The 13,290-nt window shown below is 45.7% G+C and overlaps 1 non-coding gene across 1 annotated transcript; it reads right to left on the reverse strand.

Annotated features, from left to right (window-relative positions):
- Positions 1-12,089: 12,089 nt before the first annotated feature.
- Positions 12,090-12,161, reverse strand: TRNAW-CCA. Its single transcript has one exon. It is a non-coding gene; the product is annotated as a tRNA-Trp (tRNA).
- Positions 12,162-13,290: the final 1,129 nt, after the last annotated feature.

A 13,290-nucleotide genomic window follows, 5' to 3' on the forward strand; every position in this document is an offset into this window, starting at 1 on the left:
CCTCCGCATGTACCTAGATGGGGAGTGCTCTCTTGCCCCACCCAGCTTATACCTGCCATGACCTCATGCAGGACCCTGAGATTTTTAAGGCCTGTTGGGCATCCAACAAACATGTGGCCACATCTCTCATGACCTAGCCCAGCAACCTCCAGGCAATACCAGAGGTTAGTGCCTGGGCCAGTTGCTGCTGCAATCTGGGCAGAGTGTGCAGACCAGAGAGAGCTCAGAGAGTCGGTAACTCCTAGGGCCCGAGCTCCTTCCTGGTTGAGCAAGATGAAGCCAGGAGCCCAGCTGACTCGGCACTGCTGTTGAGTACAGGACAGAACAGGACTAGTGCTGTATTCGGAGGCCAGAATGAGACACTCTGGGTCCTGACAGAGATGACCTAAGCTGAACTCACCCAGTTCCCCACAAAGGGAGACCCTGGACTCAGAAACAGGCAAGCACCGCATGGTGGAAAGAGCCGCCTGAACTGTAAACCAGGAAAGCAGGACTCCAGTTCCGCCTCTGCTATTTCCTGGCTGTGTCATCTTGGACTGGGCAGCACTTCACCTTGGATTTTAAATTCTCGCCACAGAATGACGGTAATCATTCCTACCTGGTGTATGTCCATAAACTCAGTGGGAGAATCAAAGGGTAAATTATGTGTGAAGGGGCACAGTGCGCTCTATTGAGGGATGCCAGTACCAAGCACTGTCACTAACATCATCGTCTCCAAGTCACAGGAGCCTTGGAGATGACCTGTGCACCCTTCACGACTACTGTGACAAATTGCCCTGTCTTTCCTCAAACATTTTTAGTGATGGGGACCGCACTATCTGTGTTAGTGTTGCTGCAACAAATTGCCACAAATGTGGTGGCTTAATGAGAATGTATTATCTCACAGTTCTGAAGGGCAGAGCCCCAAAATGGGTGTAGCTGGACTAAAATCAAGTTGCCGGCAGGGCCACATTCCTTTCTGGTGGCTCCAGGGAGAATCCACTCCCTTACCCTTTCCCAGCTTCTAGAGGCCACCCACAGTCCTTGACTTGCAGCCCCTTCCTTCATCTTCCAAGCCAGCAGCACAGGGGGGACCTTCTCGTTTTGCATCACTCCGAGTCCTTCCTCGTCTGCCCCCCTCCCTCTCCCATGTTTAAGGAGCCCTGTGAGCACATCAGGCTCAGCCAGGCCATGTCGAGTAATTCCACCGTCTGCTGATTAGCAACCCTAACTCCACCTGCATCCTGAAATCCCCTTTGCCAGGTAATGTAACATATTCGGGGATTAAGGTTTCAGAGATTCAGGGATCAAAATGTGGATATTTGGGGGTAAGCCACTATTCTGCATGCCGAGCTGCTTCACGACATTTTCAGCATCTCTGAGGTCAGGAGCCTTGTCGTTAGGCTAAGTTGTGTCTGAAACCCCCTCCTGCCAGCCTCAGCTCTGCTTTCAGGAGTCTCCATGTCTTCTCTGTGTCCCACGTGCTGCCCTGGAATGCTCTGAGGCGGGTATCTCCATATCTTTTCTGTCCAAAAGGAACTTTCTTATATCTTTTCTCTCTCATATCTTTTCTATCCAAAAGGAAATCTTTGTAGCCTCTTCTGGGGTGTCCAATTTGTCAACAATCCCCTTTTTACTGATGTCCCCACATCCTGCAAAAGTTAAGGGGTCCAGAACTGGTCACACTTCCCTGGATATGGTCTGTTTGGAGTCCCTTCATCAGGAATGTGGGAAGAATGGGGAAATGTGAATAATTTTTATCAATCCTTTTGATGAATTCTAAAAAAAAAAAAAAATTATTGTAGTTCAACAGACATCAAGAAATGTGCACAAATGATAGGTGTGTTGTTTGGCGAATTTGTACAGAGTGAACACACCTGTGTTAGCAGCACCCAGATTGGGAAACTGAGCATTACCATCACCCCAAAAGCTCCCCGTGGCCTTCCAGTCATTAAGCTCCCTAAATGAAACCACTGTCCTGGCTTTTAGCAGCACAGTAGTGGGTTGAATGGTGTCCCCAAAAAGGTGTGTCTGTGTCCGAACCCCTGCAACCTGCCAATGTTTCCAATATTTGGAAACAGTCTTTGATCTTGAGATGAGATCATTCTGGGTCATCCGAGTGGGCCCTAAATCCAATAGCAAGTGTTTTCATAGGAGACCGAGAGGAGGAGCCACAAACACAGAGGAGAAAGCCGTGTGACGATGGAAGCAGAGACTGGAGTGATGTGGCCACAAGCCAAGGAAGCCAGGGGCCACCAGACACTGGAAGAGGCAAGGAATGTTCTTCCTCAGAGTCTTAGGAGCGAGTGTAGCCCTGCTGACACCTGGATTTCGTACTTCTGGACCCCAGGACTGTGAGAGAATAAATTTCTGTTGTTTTAAGTCATCAGCTTTGTGAAAATTTGTTGTGGTGGCCCTCAGAAACTCGTAGAAGCATAGATTGTGCCTATTTTCTATTACATTTTATATAAATGGAATTATACAGTACACATTTGTGTGTAGCTTTTTTTACCTAACATATCTCAACTGTGAGATTCATTCACACTGACATGTGCAGTTGAAGTTTGTTACTGTTAATTCTTATCACCGCATAGTAATCCACCATGTGCATGTGCTGCACTGGATTTTAGGAGTTCTTTAAATATTTTGAATATGAATCCTTTGTGGAATAAGTGTGTTGCAGGTATGTACTACTATTCTCAGGTTTGCTTTTCATGCTCTTAATTTAGTAAATTTGATGGTTTTAAAGCCCAAGAATCCATAGCTTATGGAAACTAAGCTCTACAAAAGAAGCCAGATGATACCTTCTCGTGTAACATCCAATGCCACATGCTTTGAATTGTCAGCACCCGAGGGCAGGAGGATTTTGCACTGGCTTAGAGAGGTTTGAAAGAGGATGAAAACCTGGCATCAACCATCAAAGGTAGAGAACATCTGTCATCCATCCCTCCAGTCCAGAAAGTTCTGTGCAGCTACAAAGGCAGCTTTGAATCATCTGTGGGACTGTGTTTGTAAAAATCATAAGGACTCTCGGATTCTAAAGCATCCTTGGAGAAGAGCGTTTGCTTGGCCATACCTGTGAATCGAGTGTTACACCATTCCAGAAATAATGTCAAAGACCTTGGAGGGAACCACCTTTCAGGGACCTGAAGTATGATCTGGTCACCAAGGGAGAATACCTGGATACATTTTTAGTCCAGTAGCTCTATTTGATTCTGTCCCCTGGGATATTAATAACAATGACAACCATAATAATGTAATACCATTGCCCAGTACCTACTATTTTATGCAATGACATTTCCTTTTCTTAAAATTGATTTTTCAATTTCTTTTTTTTTTTTTTAATTTTAATTAAAGCCTACAGAACCCAGTATTCCCAGGCAGTCTCTCACCCAAGTACTAGCCAGGCCTGACCTGCTCAGCTTCTGAGATCAGGGTGTTATGGCCGTAGACTCCTTTTTTTTTTTTTAAAGCCAGTGGGGGTTGTATACCAACTTTAGTGACATTAATGTTAATAAGTTCTGATAACCCACTACCATCAGACCAGCCGACATTTTCTTTTTGTAAAATCATTAACTGCTACCATATTCCAGGGCTGAGCTGAGTGTTTTTAGCAACTAGCTCATAATCCTCACAACATCCAAGATGGAATTATTACTCTCTTCACATGGGGTAGTGGAGGTTCCAGTGGTTAAGTAGCTAGCCCAGAGCTAAATGGCTAACAAGTGGCAGAGAGGGGACTAGAAATTACTTCTTCCTAGCATTCTGGGAGGTCAAAGCAGGAGGATCCCCTGCAGTCAGGAGTTCGAGACCAGCCTGAGCAAGAGCGATACCCTGTCTCGGACCAGCCTGAGCAAGAGCGATACCCTGTCTCTACTAAAAAATAGAAATTAACCGGACAACTAAAAATATATACAAAAAGTTAGCCAGGCATGGTGGTGCATGCCTGTAGTCCCAGGTACTTGGGAGGCTGAGACAGGAGGATTGCTTCAGCCCAGGAGTTTGAGGTTGCTGTGAGCTAGGCTGATGCCACGGCACTCTAGCCCGGGCAATAGAGTGAGACTCTGTCTCAAAAAAAAAAGAAAAGAAAAAAAAAGAAAAGAAAAGGAATTACTTCTGCTGACTCCAGAAAAAGAGTGGGAATAAAAGGTCATTATTTAATATCAGATAATTAAGAGACAGGAATATCCAACTCTGAACATTTGCTCACCACTCCCAGCAAATGCACTGTGAACATCTGCTGTCTCCAGGAACAAAACATTCAGAATGAATAAATTCTGTGTTTTCGTATGTTAGTGGTCAGAAATGAAGGACATTGTCTCTAAACTGTCAGGAGCAGCCCAACCACTACAGTCAACAAAATTTCTATATTTCTAGTATTCTGGTTGTTTGGTTTTTCCTCAAAGGTGCCTCAAATCAGTTTAATCAGGAACAGTAGAGCAGAACTCCTATGGTAACATTGTGCGTGAAAGTCACCTGGAAATCTTCTGACAGTGCCGATTCGGAGCTAGGTCTGGGTGGGGTCTGAGAGTTTGCACTGCTGCTCCCGGGCGGTGTGCCTGCTGCTGGTCTCAGGACCACGTCTGGTTGGCAGGTTGTAGAAAGTTAGCTCAAGAGTCAAAGCTGGCCGCGCCTTACCGAGCATACGGTAAAATCCTTGCATTGGACGTTGGGTCACTGAGCCCAAGAGGATAAAGGGACTTGCCCAAGGTCACACAGGAATTTAGGGCAAAAGTTAGGTCTAGAAGTCATGGCCCCCAGAGCAATCGAAGCATAAAAATATCATTGTCCAACATCACCACCAGAACAACCACCGTCGCCTCTAAGTGACACATTATCTCATTTGATTCCTACCCTCCAAAAATATCAAGATAGGAATTATTATTTTTTCTTATTATTCATAGATGAGAAAACCAAGGCTTACACAAAAACAACTGGCCAAACCAGGATTTGAATGTAAATGTGTCTAACTCCAAAGCCTGTTCTTTCTGCCAGGCACATGCGTTTTACCCCATTTCAGAACATCTGAGACTGGATTGCAGAGGGGTGATCTTCAAAAAGCAGAGGACTCAAGCTGTAGTCAAGTGCAAACTAGCTCTATTTTTTTAAATTAAAAAACAATTAGGTGGCTTTCAAATATTTAAATTTTCTCATATTCAAATTCTGTTTATAGGGCTTGCTAAAAATGGAATTTAAAGAGCTGTAAATTATTCAGTGTCTTATTGCAAAGTAAGGCAATCAAATCGAATATAGACATATGTAACACTTAAAATAGAAACAATTTAACATAAAACATTTAAAACAGAAATACTACTTTCTGACTGTGCTCTGTGATTCCTAGCCACACAGTAATGAAGTCATTTGGGAAAAAAGTATTTTTTCTTTTACTTTTAGAAACTTCTATTCATCCCTTTGCGCAGATTCCCTCTGTGACTCAGTCTCCAGGCCTCCTTTGGGCTGACTTTGATCAGTGATTTCTGGCCCTGCTTTCCCGGGCTATGAAAGGACCTCGGGGGTGTGCGCTGCCCTGGGCCTCCAGGCTGTAAGCTTCCACCCCCCTGCCCCGTTGGCCCAGTGGCCAGCTGGCTCAGTCAGCTTTCCCGTTTTCTTCACAGTGGAGTTTTTTTTTTTTGTTGCTGTTTGTTTTCTGAGACAGAGTCTTGCTCTGTCGCCCAGGTTGGAGTACAGTGGCATCATCATAGCTCACTGCAGCCTCCAACTCCTGAGCTCAAGTGATCCTCTTGCATCAGCCTCCCGAGTAGCTGGGACTACAGGCATGCGCCACCACACCTGGCTAATTTTTCTATTTTTAGTAGAGACAGGGTCTCGCTCTTGCTCAGGCTGGTCTCAAAGTCTTGGCCTCAAGCAATCCTCCCACCTTGGCCTCCCAGAGTTCTACTGTGCCCAGCCCACAGTGGGTTTTGACAGCTTCTTCAAACTGGAGCAGGCATACCCCAGGACAGGGGAAGACTTTCCAAGGGAATACTGTATGTGAAAAGGATAGTTTTAAGGAACTGATGTTCCTGATCTTCAAGTTCCTTGTTAAAACTGCCCTGCCTGAGAAAGAGCCTGTGGGTTGAGCCTCAGGGTTGGTTCCTTCCACTTCTCAGTATCTTTGTCACCAAAGAAAGCCACCTTCTCACCCACATGGCCTCTCACTAAAGCACGTTGCCCCAGGGTATGAAAATTTCTCAGGTGCCAAACAGGCAATCAGACAATTGCAAAACCTTGTAATATCTTATCAAAACTTGTAATATATTAGTGTTGTTCATAGCAAAGCTGTGTTAATTTCAATTATAGTGATAATTCAATCCCAAAGAAAGATCGTTAACAGTCTTTGAAGGATCTCAGGAAATAAGACGTTTTAATTTTCAATTTATATTTGTGTTTTGTCATGAGAGGCATGACAGGGTGGTAAATAAAAGTATTTCAGCATTAAAGTATATTATATTACCATAAATTTATGGGAGAAGGAATGGATATACAGTGAGAAAAAGAATGATACAAAATTTCTGACTTGAAGATGAGCTTGTTCTTATAGTTTTAAAATTTGATTCTTGCAGTATCAAATTATTGTGGTGTTTACACTTCATTGGATATATTTAAAAGAATGATGTAATCTTTTTATTTTTAAATGTTACTATTTGCAATATGCCAGCCCTTGCAGCTATTTTTAATTATGGTAAAAATGTTATATGCCCACTTGAAAAATTGTGCAAGGGTTACCTAGTTTTCCAGAAATCCTTTAAGAGGTTACTCAAGCAAAAACGTTTATTAACACTCTGTTAGAGGAAACAGGTGTTCCAGTCGACGTCCCAGTCTTTCCTGGGTTTGCCGCTTGCGCCCTCTGCCGGTGGGATGAGTTTTTGCTTTTAAGGAGGTGACACTGTCCTTTGTTGTCTCCCTTCCTAACCGTGGTCAAAATCCCCCACTTGGGAGGGCCTGACAAGCCCGAGGCCGCCGTGGGTGCCCGCAGCCCCCAGCCTGCTGCGGATCTGACCGATCCTCTCCCAGCAAGCAGATCACAGAATGACAGGGTCCGAAGGTCTTGCAGCTGGGTGAAGGTGAACGTGCTCTTGGTCGCAGTTCTGAACTTACCCAGTCTTCTTTTACTGATTGATCTAAGGAAGAGTTTCTCAGCCTTGGGAACGTCAGTCGTTCTAGAAGAACAACGATAATCACACTGCTGGAGCCTATGGTGCGTGCTGTGTGCCAGCCCCTGTCTGAACCCGCCCACGTTCCCTCACGCGGGGAGTGAACCTAATTCATGCGCCGAAAGCTCTCATTGGCCCTAGGAGGCAGGAACCATCATTATTCTCATTTTACAGATGAGGAAGCTTAAATTAATTAACATAACAAATCAGGTGTGGAGTCAAGATTTAGAGCCAGGCCCTTCCACTGCAGGTTGTACATTTACCATCATTCTCTACTATTTGTTCCATAAAAATGAGAAAACACAGGCAAAAGGTCAAAACAGCAATCTGTTTCCTGGCCACCCAGGGATGATGAGTGCTTATGTTTTGGAGTGTGCCTCTCTAGTCCTGTGTGTGAGTCGGAGTGTGTGGGTCTCAGTCATTCCGTCCGTTTGCACAAATGGGAACTTCTAGTTCTGTGATCTGCTTTGGACACTTAAAATACGTCCAGTTTCTTCCTGGTCACTTTTCATCTCTATTTTCAGCCGAGATCAGTTTCATGTATCCCCTGGAGCATGAAGCATGCTGAGATAACTGTCTCTTTCTGACATTCAGCTTCTAGTGTTCTCTCTCCTGTGGGCAGCTTGAGGGAACGGGGTGATGGAGACCCCTCCACCCAGGCCCCGCTGGCAGCGTCCCAGGGCTGAAGTGCTTCCCCCAGGAAGACTGCCCCTCCTCTGAGGCAGGGGTGGGGCTGACGGTCAGGAGTCTTCTGTGCTCAGCATCAAGTTCAGATGGTGCGTGGGAGGGAACAGAAGGCAGGTTCCAGATCTTGGCTTATGCTGCTTTATTCTCCGTTTTTGGCGATGTCTGTGCAATCTTTAGCTCTTTGGAGGAGCGAATTCTTACAGGAACATTCTGAATTCTGAAGCCCGAGCTCATCCACCTTTCTGGAGCCAAGGATGCCAGGATGAGCCCTTCTCACACTGGAGCCCTCTGGAGTGTCCCTCTGGGCGCTCTGAGCATTTCCAGGTCTCACTTTGAACCAGAAGTCCTGCGGTGCGGTGGCCCCACCAGACAGCTCCTTTTAGGGAATGCCCTGCCCGGAGCATCCAGGATGGTACAGCACCCTGGGGCTAGCAAGGGGTGGGTGCTGTGCCAGCCTGAGGTCCTGGGGATGAGAGAGCCCCGTGGAGTGGTCCCCAGAGAGGAGCTGTGAACTTCTGTGCAGGCCACAGTTTGCAGGGACCCTGTAGGGAGGCGGCTGTGGATACCCTTTGAGAGACTAAATATACAAATGGACAATGACCTGACCATGTATAAAGACTGAACTCTGACCCACAATCTGCAGTCACCAGCCCAGGAAGCCAACCCATCATCTTCAGTATCCAGCCTGGGAAGCCCAAGAAAACCAATAATAGCACCCCTGTCACAATCAGCCCCAAGTGGACTCCCCAGGCCCTGCCTCCACCCCGGGGCAGCCTGATGTCACCACTCTTCCTCCCTGAATCTCTCCCACCCCTTGTCCCGCCCTTGGTCTCTGCCATATCCAGTGCTGGTGGCCGACTCCCTTGCCAGAGCAAGCTCTGCACAAATGATAGCCTTTGCTTTTCTCATTTGGGTGGTCTTCGCTTGCATCCAGCCCTTCCTTCTGTGGGAATATTACATTTTACATACTTAACATGGTCTCAGGTTAATAAATAGCCTACTCTTCCTTTCAAACAATACAATCATTTTGCAAGCCTTTGCTCTCAAATGTTATTTGTATTTTAGTTCTATTTTTTAACTCCATAAGTGATATAGTTTGGATGTTTGACCTCTCCAAATCTCATGTTGAAATCTGATCCCCAGCTTTGGAGGTGGGGCCTGGTGGGAGGTGTTTGGCTCCCCCATGAATGGCCAGGTGCCACCAGCATGGTAATGAGTGAGCTCTTGCCCTGTCAGTTTCCATCAGAGTTCCCCCAAGAACTGGTTGTCAAAAAGAGCCTGGCACCCACCTCTCTCCTCTCTCTCTTGCCTCCTCTCTCATCGTGTGATCTCTGCACACACCAGACCCCTTTGCCTTCCAGCATGAGTGGAGCAGCCTGAGGCCTTCGCCAGAAGCAGATGCCAGAGCCACGCTTCTTGCACAGCCTGCAGAACCAGGAGCCAAATAAACTTCTTTTCTGGATAAATTACCCAGCCTCAGGTGTTACTTTATGACAACACAAAACGGATGAAGACAAGTTTGTAATATTATTATTATTTGTAACTGTCAAGGTCTGTTTGGCTACACCCACATGGTCACTGCTTTCTGTGCCTCCCAGTCCTTCCTGCATCTCAGACCTGTCTGGATCATTTTCATTCTCCCTGAAGCATGTCCATTAGATGGGCCCTATCAGCGAGGGATGCTGGGGATTTCATTTGTTGGAAAATGTCTCCATTCTTGAAAAAGAGTTTCCCAAGCATATAATTCTAGCTTGGCCATTATTTTCTTTGAGCACTTTGGAATTATTAATATGCTTTTCCTGGCTTCCACTGTTGCTGCTGAGGACTCTGCTTCAGGATAATTGGTGTTTTTTGTACATAATCTGTCTCCCCCCACCATTCCACTGTTCTGAAATCTTTTCCTTATTTTCTGTATTGGGCAGTTTCCTTGTGCTGTATGTAGATATGAATTTCTTTTTCTTATCATATCATGCTTAGGAGATATTGTGCTTCTTCAGAGTGAGGACTCACACTTCATCAATTCTGAAAGATTATTGGCATTCATCTCTCCAAATATTATCTCTCCCCTGTTGTTAATTTCCTTCAGAGAGCTCCATTTAGGCTTATATTAGACGTTTTTATTCTATTTTATATTTTATATCTTTTTCATATTGTATATCTCCTTATCTCTTTATCTGCCTCTGTGTAACTTCTTAAATTCTTTGTATTATCTATTGCTACATAACAAATTAGCCCCCCCAACACCTAGCATCTTAAATCATCAAACATTTATTATCTCACACAGTTTCCAAGGGTCAGAAATCTGGGTGTAGCTTAGCTGGTTGGTTCTGGTTCATGGTCTGTCATGAGAATATAGCTAAAATGTTAGCTGGGGCTGCAGTCATCTGAAAGCTTGACTGGGGTTTACTCACATGGCTCTTGGCAGGGGGCTTCATTTTCTCATCCAGTGGAACTTTCTATAGGACTTCATAAATGTTCTCACTGCACGGCAGCTGGCTCTTGCCAGAGTGAGCAATCCAGGAGTGAGCAAGCAGGTCATACTTTTTATGACCCAGTCTCCAGCTCACACATCACCACTTCTGCTTGTTGTTACATACGAGTCATTAAGTCCAGCCCACACCCAGGACAAAGAGAATTAGGCTCCACCTTTCAAAGGAAGTGCCAAAGAATTTGTGAACATATTGTGAACCACCACAATATTCCATTTTATTAATTCATTTTTTCAGCTATCTAATCTACTGGTTAACATATCAATTATGTTTCTTATTTCAAATATTAAACCTTTCATTGCTAGAATATTTTAGTTATTTAAAATATACTTGGTCATTTTTATTATCTCTTATTCTGTGGTCAGTTTTTTGGTCCCCTCTTTAAACAATATACATTAAACATATCCACAGTGCATTCTGTATCTGATAATCTCCTCATCTGGAGACTATGGGTCTGAATCCACTGTCTACTATTTTTGCTGTTTCTTACTCACAAAACTTCTTTATTTTCTTTTAAAATTTATTTTGAGTAAATTTTGACTACAACTTTATTTATTTATTTATTTTTAAGACAGAGTCTCACTCTGTTGCGCAGGCTAGAGTGCCGTGGCATCTGCCTAGTGCACAGCAACCTTGAACTCCTGGGCTTAAGCGATCCTCCTGCCTCAGCCTCCCCAGTAGCTGGGACTACAGGCATGCACCACCACGCCCGACCCTTGACTGCGACTTTATATGTGGGGAAACTAAAAGGCCTGTTGTGAGGGTGTATTTCTTTCAGAGAGAATTTACCTCAACTTCTGTCAGTGAGCTGTGAGGCCTATTAACCTCAAAAACTGTCATTTCTTTGCCTGGGGGTTTTGGACCATGCAGATGCAGTGAATTCAGACCTGAAACCCATGTTTCATAATATTAAATACCATGAACCCTTTAAGCAGATTTAACATTAACATTTCGGCCATGTTTAATACAAAGAAAGAAAGTAAGAATCCATCTCCATCCCATCTTCTTCTTCATTCCTCACAGGTAACTACTACCCTAGAGTTGGTATCTATAATTGTTATCTACATTGTAATATGGATCCATATTAAGTACGCTATTTATTAACGTATAGTATAGTTTTGTGTGTAAAATTTTTATGCAATTTGCTGTTTTTGTATACATCCTTCTACTGATGGACAAGTAGAGATTTTTTTAAAAAAACAAAAACAACTATTAACAAACAACACTGAAGTGGATATCCAGGCCTCATAGCTGTGGCTGAATTCATAGGCCTTCTGAAAGTGGGTTAACAATTCAAGTGTGACAGAAACGACCACCAGAGAGACCATCACTGAAGTCCCTTCAAGTGTGGCAGAGAGAAAAGAGAAGCTGCAGGCAGGCAGCGGGGAGACACACATACAAAAGACACCGGTCCTCCTCAGGGTGGAGAGCCCGCTTCTGGGGCTACAGAGACCCCCTCCAGGGGAGGGCCGGGTGAGTCGGGGGGAGGGAAGAAGCGGACATGGCCTTGCGGAGTCGTGCGTTAGGGTGGGCGGGGCGCGGAGTCGGTGCCGAGTCCCTCGCGTCACCCTGAGGCTTGACGGCGCCTGCCCTAGTTCACTGGAAAGACCTCTCTGCGGCAATTGCATGTGTATACTCCCATGGAGGGGAAAAAGGAGCTGAGCTTTCCATCGCTTTAGAAGGACAGCAGAGCTTGCACGAAGCCTAATTTCTCATTTTTGACTTTAATTCCACCTAATCCGAAATTCCCCTAAATTGAGGGGGAAAAAGAAACCGACTTTGACCCCGACGTGACTTGAACACGCAACCTTCTGATCTGGAGTCAGACGCGCTACCATTGCGCCACGAGGTCACTGCAAGTCGGAGACGCTGACTTGTTAAAGACCTCACTGTGCCGGCACGATCTCCCGGTTCGGGAAGCGGGGATGGAAGACGCTCTCGCTCCCGGGCTCCAGCGCAAATTTCAAAGGGGAAGGAGCTCGAAAGTCTCGCTTTTTGGGTGTTGGGAAGCGGACGCCTCTGGGGCATCCCAGCCTGAACTGCAGAGCCGGCGCCCGGCGGCAGAAACCCGGGCTCCGCCTCCTCTGTGTCGCGGTGTGACTGGGCGAGGGGACGCCCGGGAGGACCAGGGGCTGCCCTGGGGACGCGGAGACCCCTGGGCTGAGGGACTTTGAGAGGGAGCGGGGGACATGCGGGCGGGGGGACGCTGGGGCCCGGCCGCAGGCGGCGGGTCCATTCGCGGTGGCGACTCGCGCGTCCCCAGCCCCTCCTCGAAAAATGGCGGCGGCCCCTGTGGGCGGGGGCGGGGACGGGGACGTGCGGACACCGCGACGCGGGGACCCTGCTCCCCTCCGGGAACGAACGGGACGCCGGACGCGGGAGGGCGGCGCCCACAGCCCGCGACGGCTCGATTCGCAAACTTGAAGCCATTTAATTTTTTCAACGATAAAAGTAAACATTTCTTTGAGGAAAGTCAAAAACAGTACATGGAAGAAAAGTAGAATCATTGACAATCCCACCCTCCAGAGATAATCACTGCTTGCATTTTGACGCGGGGATGAATCCTTCCAGATTTTTACTGGCTGCATATATATCCCAAGTGTATTTTTGAATTTTCCATTGACAAACTGTACGATACAGAAAGGTATGGGTGCATCTGGCATCCAGGCCAAGAAAGAGAGCATTCACAGCCCCCTTGCAGTAATTTCAGGGTCATTTTTGAGAAGGAATTATGTTGTATATAACATTTTATTAATTTTTTCACTTGTTACATTGCCCGTGTCCTTGAGTTAATGTTTTAAAGGTTCATTGTTCACTTTGTGGGAGTCTTAAGTCCCTACTTTGCACAGTACTTTTTTCATCCTATTAAGTAAAAAAAAACTATTAAATGAGTAAACCCTTAAGTTAATAAACCACTGTGTAAGAAAAATAAACTGTCCCGGTCTGTTTAAGAACATGGAGGCTCGGTCTTAATTCAATAA

Source organism: Lemur catta, chromosome 15 (assembly GCF_020740605.2).
Source record: "Lemur catta isolate mLemCat1 chromosome 15, mLemCat1.pri, whole genome shotgun sequence".
NCBI classification, from domain to species: Eukaryota; Metazoa; Chordata; class Mammalia; order Primates; family Lemuridae; genus Lemur; species Lemur catta.